Source organism: Monodon monoceros, unplaced genomic scaffold, assembly GCF_005190385.1.
Source record: "Monodon monoceros isolate NGI ecotype Baffin Bay Population unplaced genomic scaffold, NGI_Narwhal_1 Super_Scaffold_16, whole genome shotgun sequence".
Lineage (NCBI taxonomy): Eukaryota > Metazoa > Chordata > Mammalia > Artiodactyla > Monodontidae > Monodon > Monodon monoceros.
Genome location: NW_021703772.1, coordinates 80,472,531 through 80,488,010, shown reverse-complemented (window position 1 = coordinate 80,488,010; position 15,480 = coordinate 80,472,531).

The following is a 15,480-nucleotide window of genomic DNA, read 5'->3' as shown; positions in this document are numbered from 1 at the left end:
ATCCAGGTTATGTACAAGGCATTGATTGGGTTTAGTGTCAAAGGGAACTTCCTTCCAGGAGCTCACTTTTTCATTGTATAGACAAGAAATACATGCATGAAAAGACACAAGACAATTCGCCCATGCCAAATGATTCATGCAGACAGTAAGTGCTGCAGAAAATCAAAGAAGGAAAGATTACCAGACCTTTTGATCAGATCTGCACTTTCCCTAGAACATTTTCTTTGTTAAATCAGGAAATATAAAATGGGGTGTGTGTGTGTGTATCTATATATTTAAGTACTATCCCATTAGCAATTTATTTTCAAATTTTATTCTATTCTTGGGGTCAATTATGTTAGTGCTGATACAATAGAAAACACTTTCCCTTGATGGTTTCTTCTGCCACAGGAAACAAATATTTGACAAGCATAAATGTCATTTTCATCTATGCAGCAAATTTATTGCATTTTTCTTAGTAAAACGATAGACATTGAAAATGACCTTGAAAAACTCCAGCTCATTTATGATTCCTGGTTATTCTTTAACACTTTTTATGTTGAAATTTCCAGGGAAATGCATGTTTTCCCCACAGTTAGAGGTTTTCTATTAGGCTATGGATGGGTGCTATGGCTGGTGCTTGTTAAAATGTCCTACTCACGTGAACATAGCTCTTATTACTAGCCTCTGTGAATAGCTCTGTGTGTTTACCTGCAGTAAACAGCACTGCAGGTCTACTGTGCTTTTATAGAAATCTGACTTTTGAAAACATAGATTTACATGGTAACCCAATTTGGGGGTTCAAAAAGGATCCTTTGCATTATAAAGGTATTTAATATTCCTTTCCTAACACATTTGTAAGGTTTTATTTGCAAACAACATTTAGGGCATATCAGGTATGTAAAGCCAGATGTGGTACCTTGGCTGCATTATGGTAACTTTTATCTGAACTACCGAAAGCGCTTTCCAAATAATTTTTTTAGTAGATCTTTATTGGAGTATAATTGCTTCACAATACTGTGGTAGTTCCTGTTGCACAACAAAGCGAATCAGCCATATGCATACACATGTCCCCATATCCCCTCCCTCTTGAGCCTCCCTCCCACCCTCCCTATCCCACCCCTCTAGTTCATCGCAAAGCACCGAGCTGATCTCCCTGTGCTATGCAGCTGCTTCCCACTAGCTGACTATTTTACACCCGGTATTGTATATGTGTCCGTGCTACTCTCACTTTGCCCCAGCTTTCTCCTCCCACCCCATGTCCTCAAGAGCATTCTCTATGTCTTCCTCTTTATTCCTGCCCTGCAACTAGGTTCATCAGTACCATTTTTTTTTCTTTTTCATTTTAGATTCCATATATATGCGTTAGTATATGGCATTTGTTTTTCTGACTTACTTCACTCTCTGTGACAGACTCTAGGTCTATCCACCTCACTACAAATAACTCAATTTCGTTTCTTTTTATGGCTGAGTAATATTCCATTGTATGTATGTGCCACATCTTCTTTATCCATTCATCTGTCGATGGACATTTAGGTTGGTTCTATGTCCTGGCTATTGTAAATAGTGCTGGAATGAACATTGTAGTACATGTCTCTTTTTGAATTACGTTTTTTTCAGGGTGAATGCCCAGTAGTGGGATTCCTGGGTCATATGGTAGTTCTATTTTTAGTATTTTAAGTAACCTCCATACTGTTTTCCATAGTGGTTGTATCAATTTACATTCCCACCAACAGTGCAGGAGGGTTCCTTTTTCACCACACCCTTTGTAGCACTTATTGTTTGTAGATGTTTTGATGATGGCAGTTCTGACTGGCATGAGGTGCTACCTCACTGTCATTTTGATTTGCATTTCTCTAATAATTAGTGATGTTGAGCATCTTTTCATGTGCCTCTTGGCCATCTGTATGTATTTCTTGGTGAAATGTCTATTTAGATCTTCTGCCCATTTTTTAACTGGATTGTTTGTTTTTTGATATTGAGCTCCATGAGCTGTTTGTGTATTTTGGAGATTAATCCTTTGTTTGTTGTTTCATTTGCAAATATTTTCTCCCATTTTGAGGGTTATCTTTTTGTCTTGTTTATGGTTTCCTTTGCTGTGCAAAAGCTTTTAAGTTTAATTAAGTCCCATTGGTTTATTTTTGTTTTGGTTTCTGTTACTCTAGGAGGTGGGTCAAAAAAGATCTTGCTGTGGTTTATGTCAAAGAGTGTTTTTCCTATGTTTTCCTCTAAGAGTTTTATAGTGTCTGGTCTTATATGTAAGTCTTAATCCATTTGGAGTTTCTTTCTGTATGGTGTTAGGTAGTGTTGTAATTTCATTCTTTTACACGTAACTGGCCAGTTTTCCCAGCACCACTTATTGAAGAGACTGTCTTTTCTCCATTGTATGTTCTTGACTCCTTTGACGTAAATTAGGTGCCCACACGTGCCTGGGTTTATCTCTGGGCATTCTATCCTGTACCATTGATCTATATTTCTGTTTTTGTGCCAGTATCATACTGTCTTGATTACTGTAGCTTTGTGGTATAGTTTGAAGCCAGGGAGCCTGATTCCTCCAACTCCGTTTTTCTTTCTCAAGATTGCTTTGGCTACTCAGGGTCTTTTGTGTCTCCATACGAATTGTAAAATTTTTTGTGCTAATTCTGTGAAGAATGCATTGATAGTTTGATAGGGATTGCATTGAATCTGTAGATTGCTTTGGGTGGTATAGTTATTTTCACAGTATTGATTCTTCCAATCCAAGACCAATCCATGGTCTATCTCTCCATCTGTTTATGTCATCTTTGATTTCTTTCATCAGTGTTTTATAGTTTTCTGAGTACAAGACTTTCACCTCCTTAGGCAGGTTTATTCCTACATATTTTATTCTTTTTGTTGTGATGGTAAATGGGAGTGTTTCCTTAATTTGTCTTTCTGATTTTTCGTTATTGGTGCATAGGAATGCCAGAGATTTCTGTGCATTAATTTTGTATCCTGAAACCTTACCAAATTCATTGATTAGTTCTAGTAGTTTTCTGGTGGCAACTTTAGGATTTTCTATGTATAGTATCATGTTGTTGGCAAACAGTGACAGTTTTACTTCTTCTTTTCCAATTTGTATTTCCTTTATTTCTTTTTATTCTCTGATTGCTGTGGGTAGGACTTCCAAAATGGTGCTGAATAAGAGTGGCAAGACTGGACATCCTTGTCTTGTTCCTGATCTTTGTGGAAATGCTTTCAGTTTTTCACCATTGAGTATGGTGCTTACTGTGGGTTTGTGATATATGGCCTTTATTATGTTGAAGTCGGTTCCCTCTATATCCATTTTCTGGAGAGTTTTTATCATAAACGGGTGTTGAATTTTGTCAAAAGTTTTTTCTGCGTCTATTCAGATGATCATATGGTTTTTATTCCTTAATTTGTTGATGTGGCATATCACATTGATTGATTTGCATACACTGAAGAATGCTTGCATCCCTGGGATAAATCCCACTTGATCATGGTGTATGATCCTTTTAATGTGCTGTTGGATTCTGTTTGCTAGTATTTTGTTCAGGATTTTTGCATGAATGTTCATCAGTGATATTGGTCTATAATTTTCTTCTTTTGTGATATCTTTTTCTGGTTTTGATATCAGGGTGATGGTGGCTTCGTAGAATGAATTTGGGAGTGTTTCTCCCTCTGCAATTTTTTGGAAGAGTTTGAGAAGGATTGGTGTTAGCTCTTCTTTAAATGTTTGATAGAATTCACCTGTGAAGCCATCTGGTCCTGGACTTTTGTTTGTTGGAAGATTTTAAATTACAGTTTCAATTTAATTACATGTGATAGGTCTGTTTATATTTTCTAATTCTTCCTGGTTTGGTCTTGGAAAATTGCACCTTTCCAAGAATTTGTCCATTTTCATGGTTGTCCATTTTATTGGCATATAGTTGTTTGTAGTAGTCTCTTATAATGCTTTGTACTTCTGCAGTGTCAGTTGTGATTTCTCCTTTTTCATTGCTAGTTCTATTGATTTGCATCCTCTCCCTTTTTTTCTTGGTGAGTCTGGCTAAGGGTTTATCAATTTTGTTTATCTTCTCAAAGAACCAGGTTTTAGTTTTATTGATCTTTGCTATTGTTTTTTCCATTTCTATTTCATTTATTTCTGCTCCGATCTTTATGATTTCTTTCCTTCTACTGACTTTGGGTTTTCTTTGTTCTTCTTTCTCTAGTTGTTTTAAGCGTAGGGTTAGATTGTTCATTTGAGATTTTTTTTGTTTCTTGAGGTGAGATTGAATTGCTATAATCTTCCCTCTTAGAACTGCTTTTGCTGCATCGCATAGGTTTGGGGTCGTTGTGTTTTCATTGTCATTTGTTTCTATGTATTTTTCTATTTCTCCTTTGATTTCTTCAGTGATCTCTTGGTGATTTAGTAGCCCAGTGTTTAGCCTCCATATATTTGTGTTTTTTACAGTTTTTCTTCCTTTAATTGATTTCCAGTCTCATAGCATTGTGGTCAGAAAAGATGCTTGATATGATTTCAATTTTCTTAAGTTTTCTGAGGCTTGATTTGTGACCCAAGATGTGATCTATCCTGGAGAATGTGCTGTGTGCACTTGAGGAGAAATTGTATTCTGCCATTTTTGGGTGGAATATTCTATAAATATCAATTACATCTATCTGGTCTATTGTGTCATTTAAAGCTTGTGTTTCCTTATTTATTTTCTGTTTGGATGATCTGTCCATTGGTGTAAGTAGGGTGGTAAAGTCCCCTACTATTATGGTGTTACTGTCGATTTCTCCTTTCATGGTCATTAGCATTTGCCTTATGTATTGAGGTGCTCCAATGTTGGGTGCATAAACATTTATAATTGTTATATCTTCCTCTTGGATTGATCCTTTGATCATTATGTAGTGTCCCTCTTTATCTCTTGTACATGTCTTTATTTTAAAGTCATTTTATCTGATACGAGCATTGCTACTCCAGCTTTCTTTTGATTTCCATTTGCATGGAATATCTTTTTCCATCGCTTCACTTTCAGTCTGTATGTGTCCCTAGGTCTGAAGTGGGTCTCTTGTAGACAGCATATATATGGGTCTTGTTTTTGTATCCATTCAACCAGTGTGTCTTTTGGTTGGGGCATTTAATCCATTTACATTCAAGGTTATTATCGATATGTACGTTCCTATTACCATTTTCTTAATTGTTTTGGGTTTGTTTTTGTGGGTCTTTTTCTTCTCTTGTGTTTCCCCCTTAGAGAAGTTTCTTTAGCATTTGTTGTAAAGCTAGTTTGGTGGTGCTGAATTTTCTTAGCTTTTGCTTGTGTGAAAAGCTTTTGACTTCTCCATCAAATCTGAATGAGATCCTTTCTGGGTAGAGTAATCTTGGTTGTAAGTTTTTCTCTTTCATCACTTTAAGTATATCCTGCCACTCCTTTCTGGCCTGCAGAGTTTCTGCTGAAAAATCAGCTGGATTCCTTTGTATGTTATTTTTTGTTTTTCCCTTGCTGCTTTTAATATTTTTTCTTTGAATTTAATTTTTTTTTTGAATTTAATTTTTGTTAGCTTGATTAATATGTGTCTTGGTGTGTTTTTCCTAGGGTTTATCCTGTATTGGACTTTCTTTGCTTCCTGGACTTGGGTGACTGTTTCCTTTCCCATGTTAGGGAAGTTTTCAACTATAATCACTTCAAATATTTTTTCAGACCCTTTCTTTTTCTTTTCTTCTTCTGGGACCCCTATAATTTGAATGTTGGTGCATTTAGTGTTGTCCCCGAGGTCTCTGTGCTTATCTTCAATTCTTTTCATTCTTTTTCCTTTCTTATGCTCCTTGGCAGTTATTTCCACCATTTTGTCTTCCAGTTTACTTATTCGTTCTTCTGCCTCATTTATTCTGTTGTTGATTCCATCTAGTGTATTTTTCATTTCAGTTATTGTGTTGTTCATCTCTGTGTATTTGTTCTTTAGTTCTTCTAGATCTTTGTTAAACATTTCTTGTATTTTCTCAGTCCGTGCCTCCATTCTATTTCTGAGATTCTGGATCATCTTTACTACCATTACTCTGAATTCTTTTTCAGGTGGATTGCCTATTTCCTCTTCATTTATTTGGTCTTGTAAGTTTTTACGTTGCTCCTTCAACTCTGACATTTTTTTTTTGCTGTCTCTTTTATTTTATTTTTTTATGAGTGAGATTTTGTTTCTGTCTTACTGGTTGTTTGGCTTGAGGCTTCCAACACTGGAGTTTGTAAGCTATTGGGTAGAGCTGGGTCTTGGTGCTGAGATGAGGGACTCCATGAGACCTCACTCCGATGAATATTCCCTGGGGTCTGAGGTTCTCTGTTAGTCCAGTGGTTTGGACTCGGAGCTCCCACCGCAGGAGTTTCAGCCCAACCCCCAGCTCATGAACCAAGATCCTGCAAGCTGTGTGGGGCAGCAAAAAAAAAAAAAGAGAGAGAACAATAACAAAGTAAAAAACATTAGACTAGGAAAGTAACAGATATGTTAGAAAAAATATAAAAATTAAAATGTAGATGAATCAACAACCAGAAGGTACCTCAGTGCCACAACAGTAATAAGAGGAGGGAAAAGAAAAAGAAAAAAAATAAAAGGGGGAAAATGCCTTGTCTGTGGAGTGGGACCTAAGCAAGGGTGGGGTTTGGGCAGTGGGTGGGGCCTATATTTAGGGCCCAAAGGGCTGGAAAAGGCCCTGGAGCTGTGGGGGTGGGGCTTAGGCTCAAGGAACAGAAGGGGCCCAGGCGTGCCCCCCACCCCTGGTCTCAGAGGGCAGGGGACCTCACGTGGGAGCCCAGCAGGCTCCCCAGGACTGAGTGGGTGGGGCAAATGCCCTCCGCTCCTCTCTCGCTCCTCCAGATGGCTCCTCCCACCTGCCTCTCCTCATTTCCGGTCTCCCTCCTATGCCCCCAGGACCCACACATCCTGGATGGGGCTTTCGAGGGAGGGTACTGGCATGGGAGCTCAGCAGGCTCCCCGGCCCTAGTGGGCCAGGCGATCGCCCTCTGCTCCTCTCCCACTCCTCCTGGAGGGCCCCTCCCGCCTGTCTCTCCTGTTCTCCCCGACCTCAGGGACACCAATCCTGGCTGGCCTCCACTTCTCCTCCCTCCTCAGTCCCCCTACGTCCTACCGGTTCACTTTTGGTTTCCTCCCGTCTCCTTGGGTGTCAGAGTCTGCCATCAGCGGCCAGCAGGCACCCTAGTTTTGGGGAGACGCTAAGTCCGCGGCTTCCCACACCACCATCTTGACTCCCCACAAATGTTTTTAATTAAATTACCTTTAACTTACATACTAGGAGTGAAATATGTGAAAACTCTGAGCCTCTATTATCAATCCACATTGTAATTGGGAGAACTTGACCTTAAAAGATTCAGCCAATTTTCTAAGCTTGAATAGCAACTTGGGAGCAGGGCTAAAGCATGAATATTAGGCAGCATGACTTTGGCCTGGCATGTTCTCCACTGGAATCTGCTGGAAAACAGGTCTCTGAATTTTTTGAACGTATACATTTTTAACCTATAATTTGGCATTACAAAACCAGCGTGGATTTCCAAAGTGTCTTTCAAATTAAGCCTTCATTTTCAGCAGTTACTCTCTGTAGCTCGTGTTAGAATCATGGCTTTTCCCATTCGCAAATTACTATTGTCTTGCTCTTTCCTTTGGCAAATTTTAATCCACTGCAGTTGTTTAAATTGGGTGGGGCATGTTGGGTGGGGTTGGCAGAATCTCTATGTAGCTGTATTATAAGCTGACTAGAGACCTAAAATCCAGAAGCTGAGAAATGATTTCTGAGGGAGTCTCTTTGCTATTATCTTAATAGCAACCCCTGATTCTTATATATTAGTTTATTGTCAAAGCACTTTCAACATATAATTGCTTCAGTTGGTCAACATGACCCCACTTACAACTTTCACAGCTAAAGCTTTGGAGTGCTTAAGGGAGGTCCCACTGGTAGTTTATACCACACGGACTTTGATTCCTGATCCAGGACTCTGTTCCACACACACTTGTCACCAGGATGACATGCGTGATAGCCCTACCCTTCTCTGGCACTTTTACTGAAAAGCCATCTCTCAGGTCACAAAGTTAGAGGAGACTAGGAACTTAGAAAACATCTAGTCCACCCCCTTTATTTTATACAGGAGGGAAAAAGAACCCAAGCTATTTGTCTCTGAGAAAGCCACACTGCTTGCATTAAAGAAAAGATAAAACTCACGAAATGTCCCTTCTTTGATGTTCAAAGTAATTAAGACATGGGTAATGGAAAACAGTTTTTAGGGGTCTCCTCTTCCTTCACTCAACTGTGGGATGGGCAGTACCACAAGAATCACCAGCCTAGGCAAGGGCAGAGCATAAACTTGGAGAGGGCAAACTTTAGCCAAAAAAAAGCAAGCTAGCCTGATGGAGACATAGATTGTTCATTCTAACTTGAGAAGAAAAATATTCAGTGGAAATAATCATTTTCAGAATCATGGCCTTAAAAACCAGGATTATTTGCCTAAATTAGAGAAAAATCAGTTATTCAGAAATGGTTTCCTCAGGGTGTACGGCACATCCAGTGTCAAAAATCAGCCTCAAAAGCCACGTTCAGACCTGGAATTCAGGCCTCCACTGAAGTCCTCCTGTGGAGGTGACGGGATCATTTTGTCAAAGTGCGGGAGTGTGTGTGAAAAGCAGCTCTGTTGAGGATAGGCAAAAAAAAAAAAAAAAATATCAGAAATAGCCATGATGCAAAAGGAAGGGCTAAAAATAAGTCATACTCTCAACACATCCATTCATCTTTGAGAAGAATTCAAAATTGACTTACTGTCTGACCCCTATTTTCTCTACAGAGGAGCATGACTGTTGGGGGCACAGGGAGTCTGCACCCAGAGCCTCAGCCTTTCCCACATCCCGTCTGCCTTGTCCCTGGTGTTCATGAGGCCATGGCTACTGGGCCAACTTCCTGGCTGTCCACAGGCTTGGCTTTGCCTCAACCCCAGCCTCTCCCAGCAATACCACAGGACTGGGTGAGCAATAAGGGGCCACATCACACGGTGGCATGTGAAGACGAGTTGTTTGAAGACGGGGTCATGCTTGAGGTGCTTGGCATTGAGGTGTCTGGGTGAAAAGGTGCAGAGAGAACACATTTGGGCTCACTCGTGACTCATGCAGCCTGGCTTGGCCCGGGCACAGGTCAGAAGTAGGCATATCTCTACTTCCAAAGTCTTTCTAAAAGCTCAAAGGATTGGGCCCATCCCTGACTTTAATATCGTATTTAATTAACTAATGACCCTGTGTGTGCTTTGCCAGTGACCTAAATACCAAGTGTACTGTGTAGAGACACACCCTCCTCCATGCAAGACAGCCAAGATCAACATGAAATGTGCAATCAGACCTCCCAAGAACTGTCTGTCAAAGTTGGGTAATCTAAAGAACTGAAAGGTCTATTTGGAGTATTAAAAGTCTGGGAGAAAAGCATAGCTGGTGTGTTTAGGCCAGGCTAGGGTTGAACATATTGAGATCAGCCAACATGAGCATCTAGTCCAACTACTCGCCAACCACCACCTTCATTTTCTAGGAAGGGGACAGTGAGGTCCTCTCTGTGCACCCACCTCAGGAGCTCCAAACCATCCTGGAGGACTCCTAGGAATCTGATTTGCGCTAGGGTCCCTAGGTCCCCTGTTCAGAGGTCCTAGCCACTGAACAAATAGGGTAGACAAATATTGCCTCAAATTCTCAGAAGATGGACTCACCCTTTGGTACACAGAGGTAAACATTTGACTTAGCTGGGAAATGCTTCTTTAGAGCATGAGCGTGGACACTTCCACTTTCATATTTTCAGCCTGGTACTTGGGGCACTTTATTCTTGGTACTAACCCAAAGGGAATGATAAAGTGGAAAGAACAGAGCAAAGTCTGGAAGGCTCAAGAGAGCAGGTTGCATGAAAGATTGCAGATCGCTGCAGATGACAAAACTTTTCCAATGTTGTGAGTGGTGGGGAGGCATCAGTGAGAGAGCAGCTGAGGACACACTGCCCACCTCCCCACCAACCAGAACAGCCACAGAGACCTCGGCAGGGCAGGTAAGGGTAGATGGGCAGTTGGAGATCCTGTAAACGAGCTAGGCAAGGACGTAAGGCCCAAATTACTGAGATTCATGCACATTTCACGAAAGGAAAAGAGCAAGAGCCTGTTCAAATGCACGCAAGAATTAAATCTCTCAGACCCGGTGGAAGCAGGAATTCCTGGTAGTACTTGAAGGAAGAGAGTGGAGTTGAGGGAAGCAAATGCTCCTGCCCTAATTCTGAGACTTGAGGCTTGATATCCTGAAGCCAAATCCCAGTGCAGCCACATCTCCCAGAGCCCCATAGCGGTGGGTCTCAATGCCAACTACACGTTAGAATCACCCGGAAGCTTTCTGAAAATAATAATGACCAGGCTCCATGTGGAGCGATTCTAATGTTTAATAGTTGGGCTGGGGTCCTTCTGCTCCAGATGACTCTAATGGGCCGGCCATTAGCTAACAGACATGAATGGCTAAACATCCATCAGGGATGATCAATAATAATCACAGAAGCAGTGTTAGTGAAGACCAGTCCAGAAAAATAAATCGTGACTGGTCCATTGGCACCCAAAACTTTTCAGGTTGTAGTCATTTACAGCTAATTACCAACTTCTCCCAAGATTGACCTCATATGTTTCAAATTCAAAATTCAATGTCATTTGATGCTCACCCCTCCCTACCAGTTAACTCTTTTCACTCACCAAACACCTGCTCATGTTTCATGTCTTAGATTAAATGCATCCCTGGGGAGTCTTCTCTCACCTCTAATGTAAAGTGGAGCCCTCTTTCTACTGACTGCTAGAGAACTAAACTTCTCCCTTATGACACTTTACTCACTTATAATTATTTAATTAGCTATTATTATGATTCTCCACTATACTGTAAACTCCATGAAAATGGGTAATATCTCCTTTTTATTCTCAGCTCTTTTCCAAGTATCTGGTACACAAGACACAGAAGAGACAGATATTAATTTACCAGATCAAACCGATACACCAGGACCTTGCCTATATAGTATTCCCTGTGGATGTTATGCCTCCAAAAAAGCCTGATCTTGGCCAAGTTCATGCATAAAAGTTGGAGGTTTATCTTCCATTAGCTGATCCTGTCCAGTGACGCCAACCTAGCTCAGAAGGAAGAAGTAATTCATTTAAACTGAGTTATTGAGCAACAGATCTAAGAAGTAGGGCAGGAGGTCTAGAGATGTTTATTTCCATCTAGTGCGAAGATCTTGACCTAGAAGTCCTTGCCTTGCCTGGACCAGCCTGTAGAGCCGCCCTCAGCCCTCAGCTTCCTCCAACACTGTGCTTTATCTGTGTCTTGGAACTTGGAACTTGCAGGCACTCTGGGTTGGAGAACTTTACAAAGTATTTACGCTCTTCAAACCTCCAACTTTCTGTTCATCCTCTACGGGTGGCGCTCCTCCTACTTTACAAGGAAAAGAAAAATAAGCAATAGAGAACACCTCAACTTACTGCCACCAAACCATGCACCTCATTCCATCCACATTGATGCTCTCTGTCCCTCCCATGTGACGTGGACAGGGTTAATCCTGCCTTCTGTGCACAGGATCCTCAAGGACCTCACTGTATAGACCACTCCCCAGCCCCCATCTTCTGCTTCTTCCACTCTCCTATATCTCTCCCATTCCCATTCAATATCATAAAAGCAAAACAAAGCAGAATCGACTTGAACCCTACTTCCCCCGCCAGCTACCCCCGTTCTCTTTACTATGCCCCACAAGCCAAACATCTTGAAAGATGGTGATGCTCGTTGCCCTCATTTCCTCACCACCCACTCACTCCTCACTGCACCCCCATGTGTCTTCTGAGCCCACAGTGAATCCACTGAGTCCACTAATGAAGGACAAGCCACTCAGCCCGGTGTCACGTCTCAGTCCTCTCATCCCCTAACTTCTCAGCATCGTTTCAGCACTTCGACTACTCCCTCCACGTTGAATCACTTCCTCAGTTCATTTTATGGATGAGGTCATGGATACACAGAGAAGTTATGTGACTTACCCCAAGCCACACAGCATGTTGGTGGCAGCACTTGGACTCACCTCTCACCCCCTTGCCTCTAAGTTCAGTGCCCCTTCCTGCTGCAACCCAGCCCCTTTCAGGGTTAAGGTGATCAGGTGGATGGTGGAGGTGGGAAATGGACACCAGGCAAAAAAGAGTGCAACTGTTAGAGCAAAGGGTGGGGGACAGGAGAGAAGGAAAGAAGAAAGGGCAAAAAAGGAGGCCAAGGACTCAGGTGGCAGAAACCAAAAAGAGAGAGTTTATACCAAAGGCATATGATTTACTGCAAAAGAGCACATCCTACCTTAATTTCTAAGATACTGTTTGTTACTAGTATTCCAATAATATTAACTAATGTTCTAAAAATGAAAAGCAACCGTTGAAGTCATGCATTTCTGTTTTTTGTTTAAGATGTGTACCTATGATAATAGGAAGTAAGGATGGCGTGTTGAATTCTCAGCAGCATATACATGTTTGGTATTGAGAAAGTTATTTTGATACACAGAATGTTCCTATGTGTGCTGAATAAAACGATGTACTGATTCTACTAAAATTAAATGGATACTGCTCATTTCACATTTCCAGTGTTTATAGAGCATTTGTATTATCATTCCTAGTCAGTTTCTGTTTCCTTCAGAAAAATCACCCCTGCCAAGCACCATGTTTCCGTGAAGTTCGGCTTGTTTCCTCTCTCTCTGTAACTATGAAACTCTTGTCTTGCTCCTATACAATAGGATGGCCACAGGCAGGCTCTAGGCTATACCCACATTCAAGGAATATTTAATGAAAGGCTTTCTATTTTCCTAGAGAGACCATTGCAGGTCCCTAACGGCAAAATCAATAGGAAAAAATATTACTCTAATTTGGGAAATTCTAGTTTCTCCAGCCACTGATAAGACAGAAATCTGCTCAGTTCAAACAGCAGTGGTGATTTGCAACCAGGCTAGAAATGTGTTAAAGATCTGCCTAGGAAATTAGGGGGGACACCGGAGCTGGTTCTGGACTCAGAAAATTCTGAATCTTTGAGATGAATTAAAAAAAGAAAACCCAAACCAAGAGGCTTCTTGTCAACTTGTGTACCAGAGAGGGAATAGTTGCTACAACTAGCCTTGCAGAAGAAGAGAGGCCAAGCTATAGCGAAGTTCCCTCTCACCTTCTACAGCGCACCTGCTGTGGGTAGCAGAGAGGAGTCTGAGTGGTGCCTGCTGTTGCGTAGGACATAATTTTAATGTATTCTAATTTTTAAATTCACCATCGGTCATCTTTTAGTAGGTTATGACATGGTAACAAACAACCCGAAAATCTTAGTGGCTTCAAAAACACAGGGGTTTTGTTTCATTTTGTTTCTCTCCTTGCTCACATTATACATCAGCTGCAAGTGGGCTCCGTGGATCTTCTTTATTCTGGAATTCGGGCTAAAAGGTCAGCCTCTTTCTGCAACATGCTGTTCCCTTGGTAGCAGGAAAAGTGAGCGAGCAGGCCAGAGGGAAGACCAGTGCCTCTTAGACCTTTCTTCTGGGACTGGCACCTTTGTACCTCCACTCACATTTCATTGGCCAAAGCACGTCTCCTGGCCAAACTGCTGCCCACAGGGGAGGGCAGTGCACTCCCCACCGGGGCTCTGAGCCACGGGACGGGGGCCGGCCGAGTGTGGGCAGGGACGGTAAACACTCAGGAAGGACTGCACAACCTCCCACACGGTCTCAGACTCAGCTGTTTTTCTGGGTCCCGGAAACACTGTGTTCCTCAAAAATCAGACTGGAGTTCATGCCTTTTGACATGTTCTGACCAGTAGCTCTCAGGCCAAGGGCATCAATATTAAGTTACAATTTTAAAACTAGAAATGGGTTAAGGTCAGTCTTGCCAGGAGTGTGGGCGTGTGGCTTTCTCCAGCCATATTTTCCCCATTACTTACAGTGAACGGGTCTGATGTGGTTCCTACATTTTCCAAAATTGGACAAGATGGCAAAAATAGGAAAATGTCTATAGGATGTTTTCTGTAGTACTGAGGCTTGGCTTTTTTATGTGGAAAAATGTTACATGGGGGATTTTGAGTGGAAACTATAAAAGAAAAATCCAATTTTGAATGATTTCTGAGCCAACTTTCCCTACATGTGTGTTTAGATAAAACAAAGAGGAAAGGCAAGCCTGAAAATCAGCTGCTTTTTAAAACTTGAGTCTACTTTTTCTTTTCCATGAAGATCAGCTTCAGACATTAATGATTCTGAAATGCAAATCCAGCTCCAGGCAAAAGATTTTCAGTACATGGTTTGCCTTGAATATTTCCTGCTGGCATCTTCAGGCGTCAGTACCCTCGTCCTGCCCTCTGCCAGCAGAGAGCACACTACAGTCCCCTGTCTGGACCCAGAATCTACAAAATTCAGTAAAAATGTAGGAAGTATGTACTCAGGGCTGGGAACTGTGCCAGCCACGGCTTTCCACACAGCCCCTCCCTAAAGAGCCAGCGATGTCAGAGGGGAGACAAACAAGTAAATGGGAAGTTATCCTAGAGTGCTAACCACGGCAAGGTGGGAACACGCAGACAGCTTGTCAAGTGCAAAGGAGGGGAGTATAACTCACTTGTGCAAGATAGGAAAAGCGTTCTTGAGAGCAGGATGTGTAAACTGAGAAATGAGGGATGAGGTGGAGACAGCCAGGTAATGGGTGGGGGAGGGGGGAGCGGAAATTCGTTCTGGGGCTCCAGCAGCAGGTGGAGTGAAATGGTGAAGCATTCCTACCTCTGCTAGAACACTCTCTAACACCATACACAAAAATAAACTCAAAATGGATTAAAGACCTAAATGTAAGGCCAGACACTATAAAACTCTTAGAGGAAAACATAGGCAGAACACTCTATGACATAAATCACAGCAAGATCCTTTTTGACCCACCTCCTAGGGAAATGGAAATAAAAACAAAAATTAACAAATGGGACCTAATGAAACTTGAAAGCTTTTGCTCAGCAAAGGAAATCATAAACAAGACGAAAAGACAACCCTCAGAATGGGAGAAGATATTTGTAAACAAAGCAACTGACAAAGGATTAATCTCCAAAATATACAAGCAGCTCATGCAGCTCAATATTAAAAAGCAAACAACCCAATCCAAAAATGGGCAGAAGACCTAAATAGACACTTCTCCAAAGAAGATATACAGATTGCCAACAAACACATGAAAGAATGCTCAACATCATTAATCATTAGAGAAATGCAAATCACAACTACAATGAGGTATCACCTCACACTGGTCAGAATGGCCACCATCAAAAAATCTACAAACAATAAATGCTGGAAAGGGTGTGGAGAAAAGGGAACTCTCTTGCACTGTTAGGAATGTAAATTGATACAGCCACTATGGAGAACAGTATGGAGGGTCCTTAAAAAACTAAAAATAGAACTACCATACGACCCAGCAATCCCACTACTGGGCATATACCCTGAGAAAACCATAATTCAAAAAGAGTCAT